The following is a 25,483-nucleotide window of genomic DNA, read 5'->3' as shown; positions in this document are numbered from 1 at the left end:
CTGGAGATGTAGATCACAGCTGGCTTCTTGTGGAGGCATGACAACTCCCTGGGCAGAAACAGTCTCCCCAAGCCCTGGCTCCACCATTTGCATGAGCTGGTTTCTATCTGGCCTGTATGGTGGCCCTGCCAAACTGTCCAAAATCACCCGGGGACTGCAGGTACAGCCTTGTCTGTGGCTTCCTTCTGGGCAAGGGAGCTTGCTTTTGGCTTAGGGCATCTGATGAGAAACAAGTCAGATACCAACGTCTGCAACTGCTGCGTCGGCTCTTGCTGAAGGACAGAAACAGTTGGAGAAAGGTCTCCCCCTTTGCCACCATCTCCAGGCAGAAGGGGCTTGGCAGGGGCAGGGGAGCCCTCTGGAGAGCAGGGTGTCCCAGAGCTCCTGGCTCTGGGGTCTGCTGCCATCCTGGCACTGGAAGAGCAGGGTTGGGCTCTGCCCCATCAGTGCCCTGTCCCCTCCCTGGGCCAGCGGTGGGGCTGCCGCAGGCGGGAGAAGGGCTTTGAGCAGGCATTGCAGAACACAGAAAGCTGCCTAACAGCTCCCTTCTGGGGCCACGGGACTCTGGCGGAGAAAGTGACTTTTATAGAAATAAAGGAGACTTCCTTTTGGGTCAAGTGCTCTGGAAATGAATGATTTGGAGATGAAAGCCTTTTTACTTGGGTAGTACAGATTCACATTGCCTAGAGGGAAGTCTGCCTTGTGCTGGGATATTTTTCCCTCTGGGGCCGTTGTGATTGCTTTTGAAGATGAATTTTCAACATACAAAGGAGAAAAAGAAAGCTGAGGGAAAGGAAGTGCTTTAAAAAGTATCAAGGGTTCTCATGGTCTGTTTTAATTTGTCAGCATGTCTTTCTTGCTTGTAACACCCTGTTGGGTGCAGGGCTTGTTCCTCCTCTTTGTCCCTTTGTGTCTTGCTCCTTCCCTCTGGCATCTTCGTCAATCCCAGTCTCTGGATTATTCCCCTCCCTCACCTTTTTGTTTTTTGGGTTTTTTTGGTTTTTTTTTTCCTTTCTAGGCCAACCTTCTTGCACCTAGGGCTGCTTGGCAGAGCAGCAGCAGCTCCTGTGTGCTGCACTAGGTGGGGATCACCTTGTGAGGTGGGCTGGGAGAGATGGCTGAGCCCCCTGAGGATCTCAGCTAGCAGGGGGAGAGGAGAGACCAGCCCTTGGCGTCGAGTCAGCAATATGTGTGCTGGGGATAAGCCTCCAAGTAACACAGCCCCGCTCTGGCTGGCCCCCGGGTATCTGAGAGCCAGCAGATCACTACCCTCCTCGTGACTGGTGGGAAGAGATGTGCATCCCTCCCACCCCCTTTGGATGCAGTGCGGTTTACCAGCCTGTCGGGCTCCGTGGTGTGGTACCCCTTGGTGCTGTGCTCAGGTGCTCCCCAAGCCAGACTGAACTGTCCCAGGGATGACTTGCTGTGCCCGAGCTGTACCCAGGGCAGAGACAGGAGAACAGCAAGGTGGAACCCTCTCTGGAAGAGGTATGGAATGGGCTCTTTTCCTATCAGCTTATCATCTGAGGGATCTCTTTTTGAAAACATGTTACGCCCCGTGGACTGGAGGTGTCCAAAGCCAATTCTGGCTTTGGTAAGACTGTGGGAAGCATCAGTGTCTCACTTCTCTACTTTTTGCTGGTTTCTCCTCCCCTGCCCTGGAGGGATGAGGTGCATGCAGGGCTCTTCTCTGCTGCTGCTGCTTAGTGTGAAATGCTGTAAAACTCAAGCATTGATTTCTCAATCAAAGGTGTCTGTTTACTCCTTGGTCTGGGGCTTTAATGCCTGCAAATCCATCTTTCACTCCCCAGCGGTTTGCTCTAAGATTTTTAAATCGACTGTTGTGCTTCAGAGCTTTGGGAAGGGAACAAATTCAGTCAAGCTAATGTTGCTGGTGCTGGCTTGCTGGTGGGTTTTGAACAAGACAGAAACCAGACAGAGCCCATGGGGGCTCTTGAGTCTCAGGTGAGACCTTTGCCTGTGCCTAGCTGTGGGGACAGCGCTGGTCTGTGGGGCTTTGGAAAGCTGTGAGTCTTCCTTCTGTCCAACAGCGAACCTGGTTCAGCAGGTCTATGGTCTCCAGGCTTTGTGGATCGTAAGCTGAAGTTGCTGTATGTCCTGTCAACAGATGCTAGAAAAACCTGAAGGCTTCCTTTTTTTAAAAACAAAACAAACCCCAAAAACCCAAAAAAGTAACACCGTGTTCCCATCTGTGCTTCCCGTGTTCTCACAGCAATCGCAACATTTGCCCCCTGTTTTCAAAGCTTTGTACTCTGCTGCTCTTCAGGTGCTGTGTATCTGATGCTCGCAGCTGATGATTGTTGCTGAAATGCAGCTGCTTCTGCGGAGCACAACAGCTTGGGGTAGAAAGGATTGCTGAAGCCCACGACTGCTCTCATGCAGAGATTGCTGGTGGTGGCCTGAGCTGGGAGAGTTGGCTGCAGCTCCTGCCGTCTTCGTCATCTCGGGTGGATTGCTGCTGCTGCTTTAACCTCAGCTTCCCCCTTGCTAAAGGAGGGTGAATGTGATGGAAAGCCCTTTCCCGAAGGCTGGAGCCAGCGTTGGTTTGCAGCCCCGGGAGGTGCAGGCAGAGGTTAGAGGAGCGAAGGGGAGGGCTGCTGAAATGCAGGTGACTCCTGGCGCTAACTGTATGCAGCAGATTTATCTGGAAGGAGCTGAAGGAAGCGTATCAAGGATGTCTCAGCTATTCAAGTGAGAAATCAAATTAAACCTTGCATCAAATAGTAGAGCTGCTCTGTGCTAGAAGTTATGTCAAATTCATTAAAGGTTTCTACACACCAGCCCCCCAGGAGTCAGCGGAGAGAAAAACCAGTGCTGTGTGGCAAGGGGCTGTGTTTGCCTGCTCACCTGGATGTGCTAATGATGTGGGTAGAGGAAGAGGGAATTCTTGCTTTAACCTTCAAGAGACCTGTGTGTGGAGCAGGGAGGGACACCGACTGCCCAGCAGCGCTAGTTCTGTGTGCACTGACAGCAAGCTGGGGATGTGTGTTCATCAGCCTGCACCGAGGGATGCTAGGTGAGGACTGGGGACAGGAGATCCAGTGAGCTGGAGGTGAGGAAAACATTCCGGTCCCAGTTATCTGTCTCCTGATCTTTTATTGACAAGCTGGGAGATGGAGTCCCTTGGGACACACGCTGGGGTGTCTGGGAGGCGGATGGGAGCGGTCTGAAGGAGATAAAAATATCAGTATCACAGAAGTATGCAGACTCACTTCTTATCAGGCACGAGTCCACTCTTACTCCAGGCAAGGAAAAGATCTGGACAACACATTGCTCCCTCTGTGGGGACAGATTGCTCGGAGGCTGGCTGGAGCACACACTTGGCATGAGAGCACCGGCAGCCAGGAGGAAGCTGCGAGCGTGGTGGCAGGGGAGTCGTCTGCCGGGAATCTGCAATGCCACAGGATTTTGGCTGCCAACTGCTTTCCCTGCACAGCACACCAGAGGCTCGGAGAGCTCCCAGGTGACCAAGGCACATCCATACCTGCCTCTCAGGAATGGTGGGGCATGCTGAAGAGCTGGCAGCCATCGGGAGGAGAGGAACGCTGAGATTCATCCACTGCAAATGCTGAATGCCAAAGTTTTCTCTGCCTCATGTGCTAAAGCCCAGGCTTGACTAATGCTATCTGATTTGATTTTTTTCATCCCTGATGCATGTAGTGCCTTGCCTTTAGAAGCACTCAAGCGCTAGCTTGATATTTAAAAGCCATTTGCAATACTGCTGCTCTGCTGGCAGGAGAAATTAGTCTGACCCCGAGATGTACATATCCTGGTGTTGGAGCAGGGGAGCCTTATAACACACGGGGGTGGAGGGGAGTCTCCTCAGGTGTTCTGCCTATTGCTAGGTCTGGATTAGGGTGCTCTACCCAAGAAAATGGCTTTCTTCCCTCCTTTTCTGTTGACTTGTAAGAATTTTTAGGAACTTAAGATGCTAAACCTCAGTTAAGCAACACTTAGTAATTTCTGAGATGTAATTTATTTACAGTGCTCCCATTCACAGTGCTGTTAATTGCTGTAGTTTGCTTTCTAGCCTAGGATTTGAGAAACTGGAAAAGCCCGTGAACATGACTGCCAGGCAGGCAGGGCTGGCTCCCACCTGGGGATATGAGGTCGTCGCTGGGGAGCTGACTGTGACCCAGGCACCCTAGCTTTTGCTCCAACCAGTCCCTGTCCTGGGGCATGGGAACAGGCTAAGGAGCCGGAATGCCTGTCCTTTCTTCGTGGCTGTATGAACCAACCTTCCTGCGGTGTCTTTTGCTATCTCTGCTGTTCAGCTTGGTTCATTTGCTCCCAGTGTGATACGGGTATCCTCATCCTGCTCCGGTCTTGTTGCAAGGTTGAATGAGCTGCCTCTCTGTAGATCTGGAGGCAGAGGTGCAGAAAATCAGTGGGGCCAAGAGAAAATGAGGTACTACATGCTTGTCCTTAAGCTGCCAGCACCAGGGATGGCATCTTTGCGGTGTGATGGCTGAAAGTTTGTTTTGGTTTTTTTTGTCTGGCATAGACTGTTGCTTGGAGATGCAGGGATGTTATACTGAAGCTTTGCTGACATGTGAAGCCCTTGTCTAATTCCTCCAAAGCAGGTTCTGCCATCTACCTGTGAGATACCAGCTTGTCCAGGATGAGGTGGGATGTGGGGCAGAGCTGCCCTCCAGTTCTGTGGTCCAGGAAACGGAAGACTTGAACAGCTGTGATCCCTCATCCTATTTTATCTCTGTTTCTGAGAACCTGTGGCTGCTGGGGCTGGGTTCTGGCAAGGGGAGAGGAGCAGCCTCCTGTGTTTTGGGGATGGAGAAGCTCTCCCTTCTCCTGTCCATGAGCCGGTGGACTCCATCTTATTGTCTAGACTGGCAGCATCTTTAGGAGAGTCTCCCAGATGGCTTATTGGGGAAAGAAGTTAGAGACTGATCGAAGTACCTCATCCAGTGTCAAATCTCTGGCTTCACCTTGTTGTGCTTTCCAAGGACCGTTTGAAAAGGGCAGAATAGAGTGGCTCCCCTTCCCCTCGCACAGGGCTGGGGGACTGCTGGGGGCGAGTGAGTTTGTGTAGGACCTGTGATGAGGTCCTTGTCGTGGTTTGGCTTCAGAGGCACTGCTGTGACCCTGACCTTTCATGCAGGCTTAGACAAATCATGGCAAAATGGCCCTGCCTTATCTTCTGGAAGGTCCTATCTCCCTGACTGGTACCCATCTCAGCCTGCTAATGGAGCAGTGTGTTCTACGCAGTGGATTTAGCCATCAGCCATCATCTCCAGTTGAGCTTGATCTATAACGCCTGTCTGTAGGCACAGGAAGCGTTCAGCACTCCCAGGAGCTGGTGGTGTGTGAAGTCTGGATTTATTAGCCATCTGGAATGCTGCTGGGCCATTTGTTACCAAGGATCTCGCAGGAAAAGCCTCTGCTACAGTGAACTCTGTGCTGTAAGGAGAGTCAGGATAATTTCTGGGAACTCGTGGCAGGGAGTCTTGGCTTTTCAAGTGCCTACAACCAGCAAGTTTGAACCACTGCCCGCCTGCTGTGATGTTCCTTTTGAACATGCTGGTCCAGGCATCCATGGAGAAGCGTGACTCACTTCTTCCTAGGCTGAGCGTGCCAAGATGCTGCTGGAGGGGCTTCTGGTTTTGCTTCTTAAGCCTGACCTCTTCCTTGTGCATTTGGCGATGCCTCGTGAGCAGGAGCTGTGGGGAATGTGTCTTCTCTCTCCATGGCTGACCTGCAGAGCAGGAATCTGGCCCTGGAGCATCCCCTGCCCTTTGCAGGGCTTGTGTTCAGACACTGAGCTGGGCAGCTCCAAAAAATAACATGCAAATGAAATGCAAAGCTGAGGGGTAAGGGCGCTGCTGACTTCTTTGCTGCTGAACTCTGCTGCCTGCAGGAGAATTGTATTCTGGCTGTTGCTTATGTTGTTCTTCCCTGATTAGCCTGGGCAATGCACTGGCAAGATAAAGGCAGGCCCTCTCCTCTGCTTGCGCTGAGATCTTATTATGCATTTCCATGAAGTGAAAGGGGAGGGAGGGAGCAACCCAAGTCTCCCGGAACCTTGCCAGCTCTCGGGGAAGCAGGGCTGGTCTTCAGCAGGCGGGTGGGCTGAGGAGGGGTTACCCAGGCGCTAGGAAGTGGAGTTAATGACTCTGAGCCAGGGCACCGGCTTTCTGCTGCCTCCTGGACCGTGTGGGCAGCTGTAGAGCAAGGGCTGTGGATGCAGATGAGTTGGCAGGGAGATCAGGTTGGATGGCAGGGTCTAGCAGGTGGGTGGAGAGCAGGGAGTTTTTCTTTTTCTCCCTTTTCTCCTTGGTTTGAGGAGTCCTCTGTGCGCACAAGCCACGCGGAGCATGCTCTCCTGTGAAAACGGGTGACAGTGGGTGGTAGTGAAAGTGGATGGTCCTATGGGCCAAGGGGTGACAGGGGGAAGTGTCTGTGCTCCCAGGCTCCAAGGTTGCTTGCAGACAACCTTGGAAATGGCTAGATAAGGTCTTTATCATTTCTTGGTTACGGACCTACCCAGCACTCCCTCTCCACCATCCCCGTTCTGCAGAGCTGCACAGTCCCAGCCTCACCTAATCCCACAGCCCTCAGCTGAGTTAGATGTCCTGACCACAGTCCCTTGTCGTGTCTCCCAGGCCTGAGAGCTGCTTTCAGCCTGCAGGACCCTCTGAAATCACCCAGGAGTAAAGTGCACGTAACCTGAGTCAAGAGTTGATTTCCTTTCCAGGGCTGAGAGTTGTGCCGCCTGTTCCAGTGAGGGGACGTTTCCCTGATCATGGACCGCAGTTCTCCTGCTTTGTAACACAGTGGTGGAGAGCCCAGCTTTAAGTATGGAGAGTTAATGAAAAAGCTCCTCTGAAAACCATTGTACTTTGCAGAAACAAGTGCCTGCGTTGTTTGGGTTGCTTTTAAAACCTCTAACTGCCGTGTTCTTCAGCAGCTTAAGCTTTGTGCATAATAAACCCTTGAAATGAAGTCAGGCTCTTAGGATAGCGTGAGGTTGGAATAAACTGAAATGAGAGGACCAAAAGGACTGGTTCCTAACAGTGCTGAGCCATCTCCTGCGGTGGGTCTCCTTCCCTGGGGAGCCAGGCTGGTGGGAGGTCTGGGCTTTACTGAGGAGCGAGGGCTGGGTGTGGGACTGGAGCTGTACAGCCACCTCCCCACGGCCTCATTGCAGGCTTAGTCATGGTGAATGTCAGTCTGGTCAGAAACGATTATGACTGCCCAGAAATCATTAGCACTGTGCCACGAGTACAAGTCCATCCCTTCTGCTTTTCTGCTGCTGGACATATGGGCGCACGGGGAAGCAGATTTCCCATGTAGGGATGATCCCTGTGGAGCTCACGGGGGTGTGCAGGTCTGGGGTTTAAGCCTGAGCCCGAGCTGTGCCGGCTGGCGGCCGTGCTTCATCGCGAGGAAATGAGGGAGTCGCTGGTGCAGGGATGTTTGTGGGAAGCCACAGAGGCGAGGGTTGCCCAGGTCGGGACAGGAGCTGGGAGATGTCCCAGGAGAACAAGTGCTGCCATGGCTGCTAGCCCGTGTCAGCTGGCGATGGGAACCTGAGGGTGGCTTCAGGAGGTGGCAGGGTTCCCCCAGCACCCTGGGGTGTTGACCTCAGGCACCAGGAGTAGCAGGAGGCTGTGAGTGCTGGAGCTGCGTCCCTGCCCTCGGGTGTAGTGCTGAGTCCCGACAAACTGTCGGCTGGAAGGAGGGTGCCTGGTGACTCCTGCCCCCTGATTAACACAAGGGGAAACGAGGATGACTGGTGACAGGTGGCATTTCCTCAGGGCTCCGTACTGGGCGCGGTGCTGCTCAGCACCCTTGTTGGTGACATGGGCGCTGGGACTGAGCACCCCCTCAGCAGGTTTGCTGGTGACACCAGCCTGTGCGGTGCGTCAGCGCGCTGGAGGGAAGGGACCGTGACAGGCTTGAGAGGTGGGTCCGTGTGAACCTCCTGATGTTCAACAAGGCCAAGTGCAAGGTCCTGCGCGTGGGTCAGGGCAATCCCAAGCACAAATACGGGCTGGCTAGAAGACAGGCTGAGAGCAGCCCTGAGGAGGACTTGGGGATGCTGGTGGATGAGAAGCTCACCATGACTCGGCAATGTGCACTCGCAGCCCAGAAAGCCAACCATACCCTGGGCTGCATCACCAGCAGCGTGGCCGGCAGGGCGAGGGAGGGGGCTCTGCCCCTCTGCTCCGCTCCGGTGAGACCCCCCCTGCAGCCCTGCGTCCAGCTCTGGGGCCCAGCGTAAGAAAGACATGGACCTGCTGGAGCGAGTCCAGAGGAGGGACACGGAGATGATCGAGGGCTGGAGCACCTCTCCTGTGAGGGCAGGCTGAGAGCTGGGGTTGTTCAGCCTGGAGAAGAGAAGGCTCCAGGAGAACTTCCAGTGCCTAAAGGGGCCAACCAAAAAGCTGGAGAGGGCCTTCTTGCAAGGGTCTGTATCGACAGGACAAGGTGGAATGGTTTTAAACTGAAAGAGGGGAGATTTAGATTAGATGCTAGACAGAAATTCTTCCCTGTGAGGGCGGTGAGGCGCTGGCCCAGGGGTGCCCCATCCCTGAGGGTGCTCGGGGCCAGGCTGGACAGGGCTTGGAGCAACCTGGTCTGGTGGAAGGTGTCCCTGCCCGGGGCAGGGGGTGGGACTAGGTGATCTTTAAGAAGGTCCCTTCCAACCCAAACTGTTCTATGATTCTGTGACCGCCTTCTCCCTGTGCTGGGAAGGTGTGAACTGCAGCACTTGGATGGCTCTGCTCTCCGTCACACGGGCTCTGCCTGGCTGGGCTGCAGGTGGCCTGGCTGGGAGCTGAACTGCCTTGGGAGATGCTGCTCTGTCCTGTCTGACCCGGGCTCCAAGGTGAGACACAAGCGCACGTGTCAAGCAGTACCCGCTGCTGCCAAATCCCTGCCTTCTCCTTGTCCCCTGTCACAGAGCACTGAACCAAGCCGTGGTTCTCATGGAACTCATCCAAGATGGATGAACCAAGCCATGAGGGACACCTGCTGTGCTTTTGGGCAGTGGCGTTAGCTGAAACTGCCTCACGTGCTGGAGAAACCTGGGTTCCTGACGGAAGCGGGCTGTAGGTAAATGGCTTTTGTTGGCTTGTTAGATATATAATTCATGTTCTTATGCACGTCGGGGGTGCATGAAGCCAGATCTGAATGGTTTATTCATCAGCGGTGCTCGGTTCCCTCATGTGGTGTCCCTTCCCTCCCCGTGGTGTGTCTCTGCAGCGAGGTGGGGGTGCCTGTTAGCTTTGCTGTCTGGCCGGCTCTGGTGCCTCTCTCCCTGTGAGCTGTGCTGAGAGATAGAAGGGATGCAAGGCTGGGGATGTTTGCTCCCCCAGCAGACCCAGGGGGATGTCCCTGGCCTCCAGCCCAGCCCTTGGCATCACAGGAATGGCCAAGGCAGACCCTTCCCCAGCCACGTCCTTGGCAGCAGCCAAGGCGTGGCCCCAAATATCCCCTCTCTCCTCGACACTAATCCCGTTCAGATGCTGTCCTCCACTTCTCCCCGGTGAGGCTGCAGGCACAAGAGACCTGCTGCTTCATTTAGGACTGAATTGGTTAGCTCTTGCCCTCGGGAGCAGCTCGCTGGGCTTGCACTCGAGATAAGCGAGGCCGTGTCCTCCTGGCTGTGGGACTCCTCAGCACCTGGCAGAGCTGTGATTAGCCTCTATTTATGCAGGCTGTTAAGCAAACACCTGCAAGGCTCAGGGACAGAGAAGCCAAGTCATCTTTGCAAGCAAATAGTCATGTTGCATTAAACTGAGAACACTGTCCCTTTTTTTCCTTTTATTCTTCTTTTTCTTTTTTTTTTTCTTTCTTTTTTTTTGTGTGGTGCCTCTTAGAGCCTGAGATATCTCTAGTCCCTGTGAAATCTGTAGGGCTACAAACCAGAGAGGATTGCTGCAAGCAGCAGTGACACTAATATCGTGTGATATTCTCGCAGCGCTGGGCTGATTGCTGGGGGCACGGCGTGGTTGTGACTTCTGGGGTTGCTGCTATAGCTGACAATTTCTAAACTTGTTCTGCTCTTATTGCTTTCTCCTCTGTTTACGATTCTCTGTAGCTCACCCCTAATCTCCTGCAATAGACCCGCCGATACAGCCCGTGGTGCGATGAGTAGTGTCAGAGGGGCACCGCGATGTTGAGATCTATCTGAGTGTTAATAAAAGGGCTTAATGCTGAGAAAAGGAAATCCTGCTCTTCCAGAGACCTTGCCAGAGCATCTCATCTAATTAACCTCAGAGGTGATCATTTACAGCAGTGTGGTGTGCCAGCAAAGAGCCCCAAAAGAGTCTCCATCCAAGTGCAGCTCGAAGGCAGGTGGCTTTCCCTCTTGGAAAGCCAGAGCAGACCTGTACCGCAGGAGGGCTGGAGCAGTAGGCAGCTGAAGTAGCATCCCAAATTGCAAGGATGTTGTTGCATATGGACACATATGCTTTGTCCCAGTGGGATTCCTGATCCCTGGAGCAGACTGAAGGGGTTGGGGTGTGAATAGCAGCGCCTTGGCAGGAGACCTGCCTCATCTGCCACCCTCAGGGTGGTGTACACATGTGCGTGGGCGGGGGATGGATTTCTTCCTCGCTGGGCACTTCCTTCCAGTCCTAAGGAAATTCTTTCAATGAAAAAGCCTTTGCTTGCTTCTTCACAGGTAACTGGAGAAATCCCATCCTCCCAGATAAAGAACATGTCAGTGCTGTTGTTGCCCGCCACTGTAACACATCCCCTTCCTTTTGGCCACGGGAAGGTGAGATCTGCAGCAGCCAGCAACCTGCCGGTCTCTCCTCCATCCCCCACCCACCATGCCCCAGGGTGTTCTTTCCAGTCTGTATTTTTGCAGTCGGTTTGCCAAGTCCTTTTCGTGGTGGTGGTGGTGGGGATGGGGAACCAACCAGTAAGTAGCTCTGCAGCGTACTACAGATAGAAGCAACTGGCAGCAGAGCTCAAGCCTTCGGCTCCACGGCCCCTTGAGCAAATAGCCCGGCAGAGTGGAGGCAGCAGGTGCCCATCCTCGCTGCGGGCATCTCCTCTGGGAAAACAAGACTGCCTCCCAGGGGAGCTGTGAAGACCTTGGGGCAGCTAAGGGGGTAGAAGTTGGAGTCCCGTGGGGTGAATTTGGGGTTTAGAGAGTTGCTTTCCCCTTAAATTGCCTAAATTGAGTATTTGGTCTCATATTTTTTCTAAGGCACTGAGCTTTCTCTTGGCCTCGAGGGAAACATGCTGGTGTTGGATCTGTTTTTCTCCCAAAGTCTCGCAGCAATCCTGCCTATAATTTGGGGTCTTTTACGTAACTAAAAATAGCTGCAGTGTTTTTAGCTCTGCAGTAAGCTGTTTATTACTCTTACTGTGCTTGTGTTTAGGTTGATTTGCAGACACATATGTTCCTAAAATTCCTGTCTCTTTCAACAGTACTTCCAACGCTGTTCCTGGGCACAGTTCCTCCTTCCCTGTTCTCTCTCCCTCCTGGGAATAGTGAACAAACCCACAGTGCCTTGCCTTTGCCTTCCCTGCTCAGCTTGGTGGCTGAGCTCTGTCTCCATTCTGGCTGCCACTGGAGTATCCAGTGTCTTGGTCCTGCTGCCACTTTACTCTTCAGTTAATTACCCCTTCCTCGCTGAGGACTTCACTCAGCTGGTTGGAAGTGCAGGTCAGGGCTTTCAGCTGTGATTTTTTTTTTTCTTTTCCTTCAGTGTCCTTATCTTACTCTCCTAATGATGCTTCCTTGTGTTTCACAAGAAGTCAGAGGCATGTACCATAGTCCTGTGGGAAAGAGGGAAGAGGTGAAGGGTGCACGCTGATCCTCAGTTGTGCCACTTCTGTGAAGTTGCCTTTTGCTGGTGGAAATCCTCTCCCGGCTGGGGTGTGACGATGTGGGGTGGAGGGGAGCCTGGATGTTGGCGGTGTAGATGTACCTTGTGCTGCTCTGGCTTCTTGCCATGCGGTGCTGTCAGAGCTGGAGCGTGGCTATCGCAACTGCGATGACAGGAGCATGGCTACAGTTTGAACAAGATGGAAGAGGACCTAAAACTTTCCCTGATTCTTGAATCCCAAGACTTAATTTGCTGCCCCTCTGCAGCACTGGGATCTTCTGGTCTTGGCAGGCTTTTGTCCATCTGAGTGGTCCTTTGCAGCTCCTGTACTGTCACCCCAAGCCTCAGCAGCCATTTCAGCAGCGATCCAGGTTCTTCTTGTACATGGGGTCAACAAAAGGGTTGCGTGCTCTTCCTCGGTGTTCTGCTGGGGTCTTGTTTCCCAGCCAGGGCCAGGGGATGCAGGCAGGGAGCCTGGCTGTGCTCTGGGTGCTGTCCCACCGGGAGCAGATCCCTGCAGCAGTGGTGGCGAGGCTCAGCATGGCAGCAGCTTGGGTGGAAGTGGGGTTTGGGTGAGTTGTGGGGGAGGATAGGATCTCTCAGCCATCAGTTAGGAAGGGTGAGGCTGCCAGAGCAAATATTTGCTGTGCATGTGTATCTCCAGGCTCCCTCGTGCTGCAGTGAGGGGCAAAGTCGCTTGTGTTTACCAGGACGTGAAAAAAAGACCTAGCTGTACACCATGGCTGAACCAAGCACAGTGGTGAGCCCGGGATCAGCGGGCTGATGTACCCAGAGAGGGCAGTTCCCGGCAGACGCACAGCTCTGGGTGCCTTCGCTGTCCCACTGATGCTGTGGGGCGGGATGCAGGCATAACCTGGCCCCGTAGGCAGGGCTGGTGTGGCCATCTCCAGATCGTGTCCATGGCGTTTAGGAGAGTGAGTGAACAGGGAGCGATGGGGAAAGTTCAGCTGTCCCTGCTCTGCCTTGGGATTCATGTGTGGTTTGCTTCAGAGAGCAGGATCTGGTCCCGTGCCTGCTAATGGCTTGGAACGTCTGTTCTGCAGAGAGCTGTCAGGGTAGGGAGCAGGCTCGGCTCCGTAGGAGGAAAGACTTCGAACAGCAATTAGCTAACGTTGCCATTTCCAGAGAAACAGCTCTTGGTGCAGCGGACAATGGGCTGCAGGAGGCAAACAGGTTAAAAGCTCTAATTCTGGTAAGATACATTTAGGTGGGCTTTTTTCCTTTCAAAGGAAGGTAGGTTAAAAAGGTTCTGACTTCTTTAAATAGACTTCCCTTTCCTTAACCAGCTAGGAGCTCCATTAGGAGCACTGGCTGTTCCCTTCCACCCAGCCAGGGTGGCTGTCCTGGTGCTTGTGACACATGCTGAACACAGCAGCACCTGTGAGGGCAGGTTTCCAGACACCCCCTCAGCAGCAGAGGGGCTGAAATAAAAGGGTCTGTTTTCCCTCAACAGCGATCAAAAGGAAGAAGTTATCTGCTGCTGCTTGCCAGTTGTATTATTTTTTCTATTAGCTGAAGCGTAGCAGTGTGAAAGATAATTTAGCCTGGGTTAATGCAGCATAATAGAAAACTCATTACCAAGCCAGAACCGTGTTCTCCTGCCACCCTGCACCTGCTGCTGTCCCTAGATGCCTGAAGGTCCCGGGTCCCCTCTCACAGCATGGGCTGGGGCATCGGGGCAGCTGTGGACCTGCAGAGGGGAACTGATGTCAACAAGCCGTGGCTGATGGCAGCAGTCAGCTGTGGCTGACATGGGAGTGAACGTGGAGCTCATTTCCCAGCACCTACTGCTGAGGCTGCCTCCACCATTGCCTCCTGCTGCCTTCAGTGGCTTTCAGCGCCGAGGTGAGCGCTGCTGGTGCTGCCATCCTGGAGCCGATGCTCTCGCTTAACACGGGAAGGCAGGAGCATCTGTCCCCCACCACTTCCCTGTTAGCGTGCTGCTATGAAGGCAAAAAGCCATCTGCCTGTGGAGGCTGGGCTCCGTGGTCGGTGATGTTTGCTAACCCAAGAGAAGAGTGCAATGGGAGGGCAGACAGAGGGATGTGCAGTGAGGGATGCAACCTCGTCCTCCGAATTCACTGAAACACGGGTCTCCTGTATGTTGCTTTCCTGTTGACCAGGAGACCAGACCCACTGCTCTTCCACACAATACCAGATCTCCTGACGTGCCCTTCTCACAGTTGCTGGAGAGAAGCTCAACATGGGGTGATGGTCCTGCGCGGTTCCTGCCTGGATGCCTCCTCTTCCTTGTCAGGTCAGTGTTGCCAGATGGGGTCTTGCCTTCAGGAGGAGCCTCCAGTGCCAGGTTCACGCTAATTTTGCTAAGCACCTTAACTGCTGAGGACACTTGCATGACACAGCTGGTTCAAGAAGGTTTTTACAGAGCATGGCCATTTATTGTGGCTCAGCATTTGCAGAGTAACTCTGTACAGTTAGCTGGCTTGCTGGTGTTTGCCCTGGGATCTGTCTGGGGCATCCCAGACCTGCTGGGGGCTGAGAGGTACCTGAAGCTCGATGGTCTACTAAACTTGCTGTGGTGACAGCCTTATCTGGCCCACCGTGGGGTAGCCCTGGACCTTTGGTATGCTTCTTTCCATGATTTCACCTAAATTCTGCTACTTCCCATTGTCAAAAGGAGTGCAGGCAAGGTAACGATCTGGGTGCAGATTGGAGGGTGCATCCCCTTTACCTTGTCACATACTCATGATATTAAGTCCAAGTGCATCACATTCTGGATGTTTATAAATCATAAGGGAAACATATTTCTTCCTTAATCCCCTGAGCTTTTTTAATTCCTTCATTGTGTTAATACATTGTTTAAGCTGTATGTCAGCCCTTGTTCTTGCTCACTGTAGAGGAGCTGGCTTGTCAGCACTTTTGTCTCCATCCTTTTCCCATCAGCATCCAAGAGCTCGGGTAGAGCTGCTACACGTTACTTCTGTGGCAGCACTGTGATTGCCTCTCAGCACTGCCACTGTCAGTGCAGACTGACCAATACAGGAGTTCCATGAGTATGTTCTTCCTGACAAGCATTATTTGCCCTCGATAAATCAGGTAGCATCCCTTCAGTTGCGAGTAATAAGTGGTAACGTTCTCCTTTCACATCATCTGAAGATTTCTAGGTCTCTGTTTCACCCCAAGGGGCTACCTTGCCTCCACCACAGTGGGATGCAGAGATGCCTGAGCTAACTCTGAGCGAGGAATTGTGGAGTCCAGAAGCAGCAGGACTGCTTTAAATGAGGCTTTTGCTCTCTGTAATCATCCCATCTTGAGAAGTACAAGATACTATGTCAAGCTGCAGGGCTTCTTCTCAAGGTAGGCTGGTCAATGTTGGCCTTGCTATCTGGGACAGCTGTCTAGCTGTGCCGGCAGTGTATGGGCTGTCCGCTTCAGTGGGGGACCACAGAGACACCCACCAATAATACACTTTGCTGGCTGGTTTGGTGCATTATACGTTCCCAGATCTGTGTTTGCCCCCCATGTTGGATGCTTTCTTCCCCCTTGGAGCAGAGGCTGGGCTGGGCAGGCTGGGATCCCCAGCGTGGTGTGCAGGGGAGCATGGTGCTCCCAAGGTGGTGTTTACAGAGGGCGAGAGGAGCTGACAAGCTTTTTCATATCCATTGCTTTGGTGTATCTGGGCCTGCCTCCCCATGCCTACCTGTTTTTCCCAAATACCACTGCTCCTGGTTACCTCCTGGCAGCTGCGTCTGTCCCCCTCTTCTTGAAGCGATGCGCAGCTCTGAGCTCCTCTGGATGGATGTGATGGTCCTTCCACTGATCTTCATGTCCATTCCCTGCCGCAGTGCTTGGCCTGTTCTCTCTCTGGTGCTACGAGCCCAGCAGCCCTCTCCCTGTGCTCTGAGCCAGCACAGCCTTGTTCCCAAATGCTGCGGGAAAGCTTCCCTGTCGGAGCAGAGCCCACCCATGGGTGAGATGCTGTCATGCTCTGCCCACGTGCCTGGCAGCAGGGGCTGGATTCATTTGCTCTCCTTCCCCCAGAGCAGTGGGGAGGGCAGAGCTCGCTGCAGGCAGGCAGAGCCACCTCCTTCCCCCCCTCCCCACCAGCACACGCTGTGCAAGGGAGGATGACAAGGCTCCTTTTGTTCCCGTGGGTGGGAGATGGCACTGAGCCCCCTGCTCCCCCTGTGACTCAGGCAGAGGCTGCTCCGCACCACGAGCTGGCAGGCTGTTCCCGGGCTTTTTGGAGGGGGCATGGTGGGGACCTGGAGGCTGCATCCTCTTTTGCTTCCCAGGAGGGCTGGGAGCGGGCTCCTGCACACCTGCCCTCCCTTTTGAAAGGTGGGGAGAACTTACTGCTCTTCTTTGCGTGGCTTTTGTCAAGTTGAATCTGACAAGAAGAGTGCTGTAACTGCTTGGGCGCTGTTTGTACCTGTCCCTGCCCCACAAACCTTGGTGAGGCTCTAACTGCCCCCTACCACATCCCTTTCCCAGTTCACTGTGGGGTCAAAGAGAGCTTTGCCCTGGCAGAGGGGAGCCTGTGGCACTGGGTCCTCTTGGCTGTGAGCGGCACGAACAGTATTTACTGGCAGGTATCCCTCCCTGCGCCCCTGCCTGCCTCGTGCTTGTTCCCAAGAGGAATGAGCTGCATGTGACGATTTTTGAGATGAATTCGGCTCCCAGGTGTCAGGATATGCTTCCCAGCAGAAGGAAAGGAGCTGGAAAGCTGAGCCCCCTTCCCTCTGCCGTTGCTGGAGCAGAGAAGTGGGAACAAACCTGGGCAAACCTGACTGTGCAGTCCCTGGGGAAACAGCACAGGGTGGGAAAATGCTTGGGCATGGCTCTGCAGCTGTGCCCCTGGGCTCACAGCCCTCTGAGGGCAGCTGGGACTGACTGAGCTGGTTTGGAGGGCTGGGAGGTGGTACCGCGGCGGAGGAGATGCTGGCCGTCCAAGAGCTGTCCCTGTCCCTGTTTCCCTGAATGAATGTGGGATCCCAGGATGGCAGGCAGCAGGGATGGGCTCTGCTGCTTGCTTTAGCAGCCAGATTGGCTGGAGTTGCCACAGGTTTATCCATCAGCAGTAAGACTGATCAGCCCTGGAGGGACAGCGTGACTCTTGGTCCCTAAGGTCCCTGCAGAGCGGCACTTCTGCAAGCCAGGTTAAAGCCAGCTGCCAGGCATCTGCTTTTTCTGGAGCTCCCTTGGGCATGTGAGGCTGAATCCTGTCCCTTGCCCCTCATGAAGTCTCTCTAGCCCCCGCATCTGCACCCTGCAGCAGCATCCTGCCCTCTGATGTGGCAGCCCAACCTCACCACGCACCGGCAGCTCCCTTTTTGCTTCGGCTGAGCCTTCTCCAGCCCTTGCTGGGCTGCCACAGCTTCGCATCCTCCCAGCCATGTGCTCCGGCTGCTCTGCTGGTGCCTTGGCCACATGGGGGGCAGCCTCCCCTTGCTCCCTGCTCATCCTGCCTTGCAGGATCAGCCTGGCTGCCCTGCTTATTTGATTTGATTTGGTTTGTGTTAGTCGAGGATGAAGTCGCAGGTATTTCTGAGCAGCGATAGGATCTCACCAGCCAGCCCTCCTTTAATAAGATCCCAGGCGTCTGAGGTACCCGATTACCTTATCTCCTCTCTGCAGATGTACACTACTCCCCTCTCTCGCCAAATTGGGAAGAAGCAGCCGAAACGCTGCTACCCAGCCCAGTCTCTAGTAAATGCTACAGCCCCTCTCTGAGCCCATAAATAATGTTGGATGCTAAAGCAAGGCATGAGCGCAGCATCGCCCACGCTTCTGCAGCTCTTGGAGCTGCGAAGGGGAACGTCCCTAGCCAGAGAAGCGAGTGCCAGAGCATGTGTCCTGGCCAAAGTGGCTGCTTTGAGCAGAAAATGTGGAAAAATAAGCAGAGAGTGGAAAGGGAAGGTGGGAATCAACAGCACTTTACCCCGAGCGGAGCCTGGAAAATGTAGAAATTGTGAAGGGAAGAGATGGGATCAGAAACTTCAGAGGAATTTCTAGCAGTGAGGAGGAGGAACTGCTTTTTAGCATGTGATAAAAAAAAGGAGGGGGGGGGGATAGAAAAAAGTTCCTAGCAATGCTATTGGAATTGGGAAAGCAGAGCATGTGGTGGTGGTATCTGTGGAGAAGGGATGTGCCTTCAGGCCATGTGATGGTGAACATGTGTGAATCTGTTTCCATTCCTGCTGTGTCCAAGGGTCCCGGCAGCAGCGTTTGGGAAGCACACGGGTGGTGCAGGGCAGGCAGGTTCCCCTGGCTCCTGCCGGGGGCTGGAGAGGAGCGAGGAGTGCCGTTCTGGATCGCATACTGCTCCGGTGTGAGCCCCGAGCGGCACAGGGGGCGAGCTGCTCTCCAGGCTGGGCTTTTCTGGGAAACGGTCGATGAAGGCTTTGTGGGAGGCTATATTGTGGCTGACCTTACAGGAATGGGTCTTATTAAAGCACAGGGCCAGCTTAGCTTGCAGCCAGGTCAAGTTGTATTGCAGATGATAGCATTGCTGTTTAGAAAAATACTTTTTTTTTTGGTCTGAAAGTCTTCGAGGCTGCCTCATTGCACCCTGGTACAGAAGCGGGCCTGGGTTGCAGCTGAGTGTTTCCTTCCCTACAGGGCATCTCCTATCCCTGGGACAGGCTGAGCTGTCGTGCCAGCATCTCCCTGGCTTCCAAAGCCACTTTGGATCTGCCGGCTGATGTTTGGGCAGGGCCAGCCCTTCTCTCTGAACCAGAGTTGCCCCTTGCCCACAGCAGCCCTGGCAGGCTGCTTGTGGTGGCAGGGCTCTTCGAGATCCCTTGGTATGATGCAGATGAACCCACACCTAATTGCTTTTAAAATTCCCAGTTGCTATGACGACTGCCCAAGCATGATGCGCTGGAGTGCTTGTCTCTCCGCTCCCAGGTCTTGCGTTGCCACCAGAAAGCTGTGTGTACCTCTGTACGTACATGTACTTTATTCCAGCTTTCAAAGGTGGTTTATAATCCCTTTGGAGCATGAGCAGAGCTGGTAAAGGGTTTACTTAAAAGGTCTGATAATAAGGTTAAGGAGAGGCCACCAGCCGCTCACCCCACTGCTGAGCACTTCGATGGCTAAATTTAGCCCCTTGACTCATTATTGAGTCAGTAAATCGGGGGCAGGAAATCTTGATTTCTCTTTTCTCCCCTTTTTTTTTTTTTTTTTTAAACAGTGGTGCGCGCAAGCTAGGCACCAGGTTGGCTTGGATTCTGTCCTAATCCAGCTCGTTACCTGCCTGCAGTGCTTTCCCTGGGAGTATCCCTGAGCCTTTCCAGAAGAAGGAAGAGCTCCTTTCTCTGACATCTGCCATGACGAGTGGCCGGGTCACAGGCAGGCAGCATCATTTCCCATCGTTAGTGGTCTGAAGCATGGGAATGTCGGTCTGGTTAGAGTCGTCTCTTGCTGGCGAAGTGCTGATCGAGGCTGCGGGCAGGTAGGGCATCCCCGGAGCTGCTTGGAAACACAGCAGTGAGTGAAGATCCATCCAGATGCTCTTCTCCCAGCATGGCGTGCGAGAGTGCTGCAGCACAGCTGGTAGCAACAGGAGAGCTCTGAAAAAGCCACGTGAGTGTTAAATTAAGCAACATCGGGAGATCCAGGTTTCCTGGACTTCAGAGCTGCTCTGCACAATGCCCAAGCCTCCTCCAGACTGGCCCATCCCTGTGCCACGCGTGCAAGCAGCCAGCCCTCTCCAGAGGAGGGGCAGGCTCTGAGGTCCCCGGGGAGGCTGCGATGGAGCAGGACGGGCCAGCACTCAGTGCCATGCCTGCTGGAGACCCTCTCCCAGGGCGCAGCAGGATAGCAGGCTGTCCAGGCAGCTTCTGACAGTCCCCAGAAAGTAAATCCTGGGACTGGGGTCCCCACTGCTAGCTGATTGTATCGGTGTGTATTAGATCTCACCAATTGTGTCTTACATGATTTGTTCCTCAGAAAGAAGTGTTTTACAAGTGTTTAATCACCTTGCAGAAGGCGATGAAAAACTATCGCTGTCTGTGGGGCTGGGAAATAGCTAAAAGGGATCTAGAGAAGAGACCACATCCTCACCCTGTCACATTAGCTGGGCTGGAAAGCCCAGAAGAGCTGGGGTTTGTGCTTGCAGACAGCCAGGGGTTGGACAGGAGAACTCAAAAGGTCAAAACACACACCAGGCGTGGAGGTGTCCAAGTGGAGCAGAGCCCCAGTGCCTGCCCAGGCGTTAGAGCGGAGCCCCAGCTCGCTGTGCTTGCCCTCCCGGGGAGCAGGTGCTGCGGATGCTGCACATCCAGAGCCTCTGCCGGCCACCTCTGCAAGGGCTCCTGAAACACAGCTCTTCCCTTGGGCCCTGGTGCTCCCCTTACTTCTGTTTTTAGTGGAGACACCCCAAAACCTGGCAATGGAAGTATCTTCCCAGCTGAGGGGGGTGTGGGTGTTTCTGGCAATGAGCTGAATCCAAGCAAACTCGTGTCAGAAGCAGTGCTGATGGCACGCGAGCTGAGAGCTGCTCCTGGCCTCTCCGCAGGAGAAGGGAGCGCTGCCAGGCTCTGCATGGGACCTGGCTCTTCTGGAGGCAGAGGTACCTCTGTTGTTCTTAAGGACTTCTGGTGAGGCACGCTTCTTCCCGGCACCTGGAGATCAATCAGTGGCTTGTTGGACAGTGAAGGGCACGGAGGGCGATGGGTGCTCCTCACCCTGTTCTGGGTGTTTGCACAGTGAGGGTGGATGCCGGGCTGGGGAGCTGCCACTCTCGCTGTCATTTTTTTTTATTCACAGTAGGCAAAAGATGAAAAAAATCAGAGTAATGGCCAAGGAGACAGCATCCACTTGACTTCTCTTGCCCACGGCAGGAGCAATTAATCTAGTTAAGGCATTGCAGCGGGGCGAGACCACAAGGTTACACAGCCCGAAGCCTGTGCGCTCCGGGAGCTGCGGATGGTGCTGGACCAGCAGCCACAAGGTGTGCTCCCCTTCCCTCTCCCTGCCTTGCCTTTGGTCTGCTGCCGGGGGGAGCACGAATATTGTTCCCCACTGGGAGCTGGTTGAACCCCAGCAGGAGCCCCAACATTACTAATGAGGCGCTTGCGGCTGGCTGGCTGACACGGCGGTGGGTGCTCGGTGCTGCCTGGGACCTGCACGGATGAGCAGAGCCTCCCGGAGATGGAGCGGCTTCCCTCCGCTGCGGGCCTGTCATCTGCTCCCTCTTACTAATAGCTTCCCTCCTCTGAGTACTGCTTAAGCCTCCTCTGTGGTGTAACAAGCCCCTGAGTCTGATCCTGCCAATGTAAAGGTGTAAAGGGAGAGCAGAGCGGGCTGTCGGAGCTCTCTGGGAGGTCGGAGCAGGGTGGTGGTCCTCAGGGGCCTGCGGGACATGCGTGTCACCAAGGGCATGGCTGTCAGCTGCGTGGAGAGGCTCGGAGCCCTGTGCCGTGGCTGGCAGGTCAGAGAGCCACCCTGCACCGTGCCAGCGTGCCCCTCGTTGGGCTCTGCTGGTTGATGGCAAAGGTAACGAGCACCTTGGAAGGACATTTTTTGCTGGTGGCTGGTGATGCCCCTTTACTAAAGGCTGCTGGATGGGGAAGGGAGCGGGGTCTTGGCATCCCCACCTGGGAGCGTGGTCTTGTCCTCCGGACACGTGTTGCTGGCGGGTGTCTGAGCAGTGACATCCCGGGGAAGATGCTGTCTGCAGCCCTGGGCTTGAGAAGCCACAAAGGGTGGGCGATGCAGTGCAGACGGCATTGAGGGGATGGGCGTCTCCCTCTCCCCCGTTATTTATTATGCCATAAAATCCAAGGTAACATACATCAGTAAATGCTGCGAAGGGTTTCATGCGCGTCAGCCGTGCGTATGTGATGGAGCAGATGCTCTTTCAAGACAAGGGGCTCTGAGCGGAGGCTGCTGTGATTGATGGGGCAGCTTTCAGCTGTCTGCGCCTTCGCTTGGCTGTAACACAGAACTGCTCCCCCAGAACGCCCCGTCACCGCGGGCTGGGAGGGCAGGGTCCCTCTCGGCAGTGGGGTCCCCTCTGGCTGGGTACCTGCTGCGAGGGTCGGCTGCTGGGGGGGCGGGGAGCATGGGGAGGCTGCTCGGAGGAGCTGAGGCTCCCGCTGGCCGATTTTCCCAGGGAACAGGACGCGTGCCGTCGTGCTTTCTGTGTACCTGTACCTCTGACAGCTCCCGAGCTCTTCAGATGGTCTCAGCCATGTGTGACAGCAGAACTGTCACCAGTGCTGACAGAAGATGTTCCTACATGGAGATGTCCCCACACCGAGGTGTTCCTGCGCGTCCTGTGAAACGTGCAACCAGGTGGGAGAGGGTGACGGTGAACATCACCACAGAGGGACGAGCCAGTGTGCACACACCCCCGAGACACAAGGAATGAGTCCTGCATGCCTGTGGCCCGCTCATGGGTGGAAGCTTTGGCAGGTGGTGACAACTTAGACATCAAACTTGGGTGAACCGGGAGACATAAATCCTGGTATTTGGGATTAGTGTGGGCAATTCGTTTTAAAGACGGACAAATCCCTTTCCTTGTAGGTACCTGCTTGTCACGGGAGACATTCCTCATCTCCAGGAGAGCTGCTCCAGTTGAACAGATCCAGCCCTCTCTGGAGAGATGCTCTGGAGTTGCTAATCATTGGGTTTGGGGATTTTGTTTTTTTCCTAACACTTGTGGGTGATTGCTTCCTCCTCCTCCTCCTCCTCCCTTTTGTCTTTTTGCAACATCATGGGGTTGGGAAGGACCATCTGCTGATTTGATTAATGGCCCTTTTCTGAAAAAGCAACAGAGACAAACGTCCTCCTGAATGTGGCAAAGAGAAATGGAGAAACAGGCTGGCTAATTTTCAGCCATTATTTTGAAACCCAAACTCCTTCCCAGTATCAATTTAGCTATTATTTCAAAAACTAATTAATCTTCACTCAGGCAGTTCTGAGAGACCTGTGTTTAGATAATTAACAGCCCATGGATTATGAAAAGTCTTGCTTTTAGGTCCTACTACAGTGCTTGCCTTCAAGAACACTCCTCCTATCGTCCTGCTTACCAACTCCTTTCATCAATCCTTCTTTTTTTGACAATTAAGAGCAAATAATTAGCCGTGATGGATTTTGCTTGCTTTCCTGCAGCTCAGCTCTGGTTTTTTTGGTCCTTAAATGTTATTCAGCCAAGCAATTTTTGTGGTGGTTTTGCAGCTAATTACACCCAAGCAGGGCAAGGGTAACTGCTGTTACCAAGAGGATCTGGAGGGAGAGGTTGTGTATGGCTGACAGAGAAGCTGAGCAATGAGGTGTGAGAAAGGAGATCCTGGAAGGACAGGGGATGGGATTATTTTTTTTTTTTCTTCCCTCTCTCCAGTTTTGCACGATGCAATGTGAACTTGCCCCGTGTATTGCCATGCTGGGGCTGGGCTGACCTCCTTCCCTTGGGACTCCGCTGGCCTCTCGCTCGCCACTGCAGCTTTGATACTCTTGCTGCGCTGGATGGTGAGGCATCTCCGAGCTGTGGGGGCTGTGGGAGAGCTCTGCACAGTGAAGCAAAGGCGATGGGGTAGTATCAACCCAGGGGCAGCAGTGGGGCAGGTCTGCATCCCGTGCAGACCCCGAGCAGTGCCTGTCCGTACCCTGCATACTCCCTGGCCACTGAGAAGCAAATGCAGGCTGGCAGTGCCGGCGGAGCCACGCTGTGCTGGAGACGGCGCTGTGCCCGAGCGCTGCCGTTCATTAAGCAGCCCGGAGTTTGTTTGCTCTTCTGCTGAGGGCGAAGGAGCCGGAGCGGTGCGGAGCTTGGCCTTTCAACCCTTTGTCTCAAAGAGATGATTCTGAGGTTTTCTTTTTTTAATCTTAACTTGGGGCCAAACTGTGTTTGGTTCAAGGCAGCTTTACCTGGCTGAGGGCTAGGAGAGTACTGGGGACGTCGCGTGGCTTGTAGGGACACTGGAGACCTTGGGGCACGGCGTTGGGGGGAAGGCCGGGAGCAAAGCTGCTCTGGCTGCTGCCATTCTCATTAGATCTGGCTGAGTCTGCAGCACAGGAATTGCTCCGGACAAGAGGCGCTGCAGAAGCAGCACTTGATCGCTTTGGAGGAAACGATGAAGTTTTCTCTCTGCTTGAGTGACCCAGGGGGGAAAAAGATGCACAGAGAGGTGATGCTGGCAGTTCCCTGCGATGTTAAATGGGAATCTGAGAGGTGGCTCCAACAGGTGCCGGTGAGGGCAGTGCGAGGGGGGGATGGACGTTGGGATAAGCCCCTGCAGCCCTTCCCATCTGGGGCACGAGCTGAGCTGCGCTGCAAACGTGCTGGGAGCACCGGAGGACATGCTCAAACTCAGCTTGATGGAGAGCAGCTCTCAGTTTTCCATCAATCCTACACTGGGGTTTCAGCTCCGTAAGCGTTGGTGATTTCTTAAATATAGGCTTGACTTGCAAGCTTAATGTTCGTGGGTATTTAAAGAGCCACCATTTCTCTCTCCTAACAGGACTTTGAGCTGTGTTTCCTGGGATCGTGAGCAACTGATGGATCATCCCTGGTGCCCCTGTGAAACCTGACGCTGTCCCCACGCCGGCACTGGGAGATTTCCAACCAAACCTCCTCTTCTTGGGGTCAGTTCAGTGAAGGAAGCCAAGAGGATTTTAGGTCCTCCCATCCTGTGGTGCCTACGGGCTCGATGTGATTCGGGATCTCCGGAGCTGATGGATGTCTGGGAGAGTTCTCTAAGTCCTGCTAGGCAGAAGAGTTCGCGCATCATTAGCACCATTGCTGTGACCAAACCCTGGCTCGGACAGGCGTGAGTGTAAGTTTTGCCTTCTGAAGCGGGGTTTGTACGCCTCGTGCTTTGCTGTGCAGCCTGGCAGGGTTTGCCCGGCCCTGTGCCCCTCAGCCCTGTGCATCCAGCCGGTTGCAGTGCAGGGGGAGGCAGGAGATCCCCACCCAGAGCAAAGCCCCAGACACCCTCTCCATGCCCAGGAGGTGGTCCTCGGGGCTGCTGTAGGTTGTATCAATATTCCCTCAATGCTGGAGGGGAGGAAGAGAGGAGATGCTTCTGGTTATGAGGACAAGGGCGTAAGAGCACCTTCCCTGGCTGGGACAGCAAAGGGCCAAAACCCTCCCCAAGCCCCTTGAGCCCCTCTCATCTCTGGACTGGAATGGTGTAAAGAGGTTTGTCAGGTTACTCTGGCTTTAAATAGTTAGGCTTGGATTCAGGCTCAAGCAGAAAGAAATAATTCCTGATGAGCTGCTTACTTTTTCAAACAGATGATGTTTGTGTCTGATAAATCTCTGCCGGCAAAACTCCTTGGTCTAGCAGTTTGACTCCTAATTAAATATTTACCAAGACAGCACCTCGCCCTGCCTCAAGAAATATCGTCCTTTCACCTCCTCATGGCTTTCGCCTCTTTAGCAGTGTGCAGTTTAAGGAGAGCCATTTAAGACTTGGCTCCAATAAAATGGAGAAAAGCAATTTTCTCTCCACCTTTCCAATCGCTCTCCATTTTTCCCCCCTCTGTGAATGAAGTTTGCTGGAGGCTCTGGAGCTCCAGCTTCTTGGAAAGCAAAGGGCTTTTGCAGGAGGGCTGGCAATCTCTCCATCAGGTAGGATGCTACCTCCTCTCACCAGCAAAGAGAACAGCTACCTGGGGAGGGAGCGAGAGCAGCGCGGCTGATGGAGATGTCACCCCATGCA

At 54.1% G+C, this 25,483-nt stretch overlaps 1 protein-coding gene across 1 annotated transcript in view; it reads left to right on the top strand.

Annotated features, from left to right (window-relative positions):
• Positions 1-25,483, top strand: part of SRRM4 (serine/arginine repetitive matrix 4) — a 104,740-nt gene that overhangs the window by 15,946 nt on the left and 63,311 nt on the right. The window contains exons 11-16 of the mRNA XM_080394857.1: positions 13,973-14,106; positions 14,967-15,167; positions 19,006-19,397; positions 20,332-22,232; positions 22,344-23,628; positions 24,281-24,595. The gene's annotated coding sequence lies outside the window, so the exon portion shown is untranslated. The remainder of the gene's footprint in view (positions 1-13,972; positions 14,107-14,966; positions 15,168-19,005; positions 19,398-20,331; positions 22,233-22,343; positions 23,629-24,280; positions 24,596-25,483) is intronic.

The sequence above is a fragment of the Falco punctatus genome (assembly GCF_963210335.1).
Source record: "Falco punctatus genome assembly, chromosome: 1".
NCBI classification, from domain to species: domain Eukaryota; kingdom Metazoa; phylum Chordata; class Aves; order Falconiformes; family Falconidae; genus Falco; species Falco punctatus.
The sequence above is the reverse complement of the archived record's forward strand: the minus strand, read 5'-3'. Positions and strand labels throughout refer to the sequence as shown.